This window comes from Staurois parvus, unplaced genomic scaffold (genome assembly GCF_062004578.1).
Source record: "Staurois parvus isolate SC_StPar_1 unplaced genomic scaffold, SC_StPar_1.0 ptg001672l, whole genome shotgun sequence".
NCBI classification, from domain to species: Eukaryota; Metazoa; Chordata; class Amphibia; order Anura; family Ranidae; genus Staurois; species Staurois parvus.
Genome location: NW_028319468.1, coordinates 365,851 through 370,453, shown reverse-complemented (window position 1 = coordinate 370,453; position 4,603 = coordinate 365,851).

Below are 4,603 nucleotides of genomic sequence, written 5' to 3'. Positions count from 1 at the left end.
TTAATGTTTGCACAAAAATTATTGAATTTTCTACTTTTTATTTATTTTTCATACATTTTTTAAACATTTTTTTGATATTCATTTATCAATTGTGTTATTTATTTAATCATCAAAGGACACAAATTTGATAAAATTTGCACAGATTTTTCTTTTTTTTTTTTTTCACTAATTTTGATATATATTTTTCATTCATTCATTATTATCAACACATGTTTGGGTATTGATTGGTAATAACAATCATGTCTGGTTACACTTAGGAGATCATGCAGCTATTAGAGATTTAATACAAATACAGTTTTTATACTATATACAGGTAATAGGTCTTCATAGAGCGCGGCATCTATATTTTCTTCAATTGTAGGCTAAAGAAACATGTCATTGTTTAGAAGAATAACCTGCAAGCTTGCTAAAATACTTCCTTGTATGAGAAGACAAAAGTTACTTCCTTACTAAGAGTCTGTAAGACTTGGCTACACCTTCTTCTAGGATTTGACCAATAAAGGTGAAGCCCAGACTTAAGTCAACCAATCATATCCAGAAGAAGTGGCTAAGTCAGCATCTTTGATATAAATCAGGAAATAACAGTCTATAAATATGTAGATGAATTGTTGCCGGGCAGACAAGTCAGGATAAATGTCATTGTGCTGTATCTTGTCTCCTCGTACGAGTAAATAAACTCTTTAACTTGAATCCTGAGTGCGGTCTGAGGTGGATTCCTCTCACATCCATCCAGTTCACCCATAGAAAAAAAAAAGTTATAATCCTATACCCGCAGTTGATCCAGAGGAAGGCAAAAAAAACCCAGCAAAGCATGATGCAATTTTGCTCCAGCTGGGAAATTTTTTTTTATCTTTTTAGTAAAAAATAACCCAAATTAGTTTCTAACCAAAAATTATAATTGAAAAACTTTTTTTTTTAAATTTTTATATTATTATTTATGTTTTTTTTTTTTTACATACTGTTACCCTAGCAATAGTGTCACCATAGTGACACTGTACTACTTGTGGGGGGTGATAAAAGTTTGTTTTTTTTACACTTATTGCTTTTACAGCAATAAAGGCTGTAAAAACATTTTCTCTTTCTCCCTGGCTGCATTCCTGCAGCCATTGAGAAATATTGTGTGAGCTGTGATTTTTTTAAAATTCTGTCTCTCAGAGTGGGAATGCACCTACAATGTGAATTTCAGACCCCTCCATGATTTCTAAGTGGGAGAACTTGCAAAATCACAGGGTGTTCAAATACTTGTTCCTCACTGCATATACATGGGTCGGACGGGAAGTGGTTAGTATTCCTTCCATTTTAACCCAACTTTTTACCTCTGCACTATATGTCAAGTCCACCATCCTTGACAGTAACACCGACATGTAATACTTCCTCATATCTGGCAGGTTCAGTCCTCTTCTCTCTTTATTTTTACAGAGTCTCATAACGGATTCTTGCTTTCTTGTTAGCCCATATAAACCTCAAACCATTCTAGATGTCCAGTATTTATGGATTCAGTAATCGAATTTCCATCCCGCATTCCATGACAATCTAATTTGTGCCTCATCATATTTTCTGCTTTCTTCCTGGTGTTTCTCAGGGCCTTGTTTTCTGGACTTTTTTTTCCTCTTTTTTGCATATATTTCTTGATGGTACGCATATCTGCATTCGACTGCAGTATTTCCCCCCCCAACTTTTGCAGATCTACTCTTCATTTTAATTGGGCGTGTCTGTTAACCTCCCATATACTACTCACAATCAATATTGTCAGTCCCATGAAAAGTCCACAAACAGTCCCGATTACCTATAGGAGGATATGTAATGTCTGTAACTCTCCTTACCCTCTGAGAACACCCCGCACCTCAATCTTCTGTTTGCCCGGCCCCACTTCATGTGTCTATACTTTTCATATAACAGGCACAGAACAATATTAAAGTTTAAACATCTCGCCGTTGCCCACGGCAACTCACCACCTCTATCCACATCTGGAATGCTGGCACTGGCTTCTGAGCATATACTCTTCAAACTCCTTCTTGCTGTTGACACAATCATACTTTGGGAGTACCTAGGCGTGGTTTCCGTCAGATCGTCAATTCTATATGATGATTTAGGTTTTGCGGGTGTCTCAGGGTCCACATTTCTTATGGCACAAGCTATTGATGCTTCTCGGGATCCCTTTTCAAGTTGATCCTCCCTCAGGATTTCTCCTCTCCAAACTCCACTGATCCCTTGTGGCAGACAATGGCATGTCAGACTGATCAGTGACCAGCCCTTGTAACACTCCTCCGTCCATCTTCTCTTAGCCTTGCGTCCTCGCCTCACTCCCGCTGAAAAGGTCTTTCCCCTCCCCAGCACGGTCCGCCACAGAGCACCACGGCAGTGTCTAATGCAGACCACTCCGCCTGAGCCAACGAAGCAGGATGAAGCGAGACTCGGAAATATCGCCAGGGATCGGGGATGCAGCGGGACGGGGCTCTGCGGGCGCTCCCACAGCTCCTGCTGTCCAGGCAAGCAGGTCCAGTAAGCTATTGGGTGTTCAAGCGGTCACGCTCTGGCGGCATATAGCTTCCGATGCCTGGAGCTCCTCTCCTCACTCACCCAGAGCTCCATGTTCAGGCCCCTCTCCTTTACCGGATCATGATGACCCCCAGTTATGGATGGGTCAAAATTCGCTGTATAAGTTCCAAAAGGCAAGCCATGGACCTGGACACTCTTTGGTTCCAAACTTTCATATCAAGAGATGGACTGGAAGGTGAACCTACAAAAGAATTATCCTCATAGAGGACAAACCCATTCAAAGTGCAAAAAGAATCCTCATAGTGTAGTAAGATGAATTAAATGTATTGCCTCAAAATGTAGTAAAAAACATACATCAAAGCAGAATGTCACCATATAAATGAATGGTAAGTTTCCAACCAACAAGATGGCCGCCACGTTTCGGTGCATGCTGACGTCACATGCTCTGGCTACTCCCTACACGTTTAATCATCAATGACATCATCAGCGGCGTGACCAGCGTCAGAACGCAGCACATATTTATAGGGAAGAGGGGAACCACCTCCTCCTTCGTTCTCATAAGGCATGCACCGGAACTGGAAGAGAATCATTGGGCACAAGCACCAGGATCACCACAGCATATCCTGCCAATAGCACATTTCCAGAAGCATAAAACAAAAATACTTGGAAACAATACTATACATTATCTTGTTGTAAAACATGTAATCGGCCATTGTATGCCAGAGGGGGAAAGAAAAACCGAGCAAGACATCGCATTACCGGTCGTGGCACCATCTTGTGTTCACAGAAGATATGGCAATTGCCAATTTAATAGACATAAAAACGTCAAAATATGTGTGACATAAATTAAAAATAAATACAGAAGCTCCATAAATAAACATCTCCAATCGACCTTAAAAGGTGTAAATAGTTATAAATTAACAAGAAATGGCTATTATTGATGAATGATTGACGTCCCATTCAATATTGAGACCATATGGCGTATATGATTGTAAAGTGTAAATCCACCATACTTCCAATGTAGAAATCTCCCGCTTGGTGTAACTGCCCCTCCAATGCTTGGAGAATTTGTCAATACCAATAAACAGAGTTCCCTCGGGGTTTTTCTCATGGTGAAGAGCATAATGCTTAGAAACACTATGGTTGGGAAAACCTTTCTTTATATTGGCAATATGCTCTTTTAGCCTAGTCTGTAGTGTCCTAACGGTGCGTCCTATATATTGACACCCACATGGACATTGGATTAAATAAACCACGTTTTTTGTGGTACAGGTGATACAATTATTGACCTTAAATGATTTATTAGTAATCATGGAATGAAAGGTCTCAATGTTTCTATTATTACATGTATTATGCTTACAGACTGTACACCTTCTACAGGGGAAATACCCCTTAATCTCATGAAACATAGAAGGTTTCTTAGGAGGAGCTATAACATTAGGGGCTACAAATAATCTCAATGGAGGTGCCCCTCTAAAGAGAACAGGAGGGGTCTCCGGAAGGATGGGACCCAAAATTGTATCATTCCGCAATACTCCCCAATGTTTCTTAAAGATATTTTTAATGTCATAATACTGAGTGGAGTATGTGGTGACAAAGGCAGTTTTAAAGAGGGTTATAAAAATGGAATCATAAATTAAAAAATAGAGATCCTTTTTGGTTCCTATGGCTCCATGTCTACCTGTGACATATTATTTGCCCAAAGTTCATAAGGATCCCACTAACCCTCCGGGTAGGCCCATCATTAGTGGGATCAGCTCAGTGACCTCTAATACTGAGTGGAGTATGTGGTGACAAAAGCAGTTTTAAATGACTCATTTGGGTCTTTTTTCAAACCAGGAATTAATTGCTCTGTTCTATTTTTTGCATCCGCTTCCCTAAATACTTTTTCTAATGCACAAGAATTGTACTCCTTTTCGAGAAATTGTGATTTTAACCAGTTATCTCTAAGAAACATTGGGGAGTATTGCGGAATGATAAAATTTTGGGTCCCATGAAACACAAATGATGCAGCGCTACTACCATAAGAATTCTTCACACATAAATGAATAAGTGAAACAGTGCAAAATAGGTGACACAAATAACATAAACACACAATATTAAA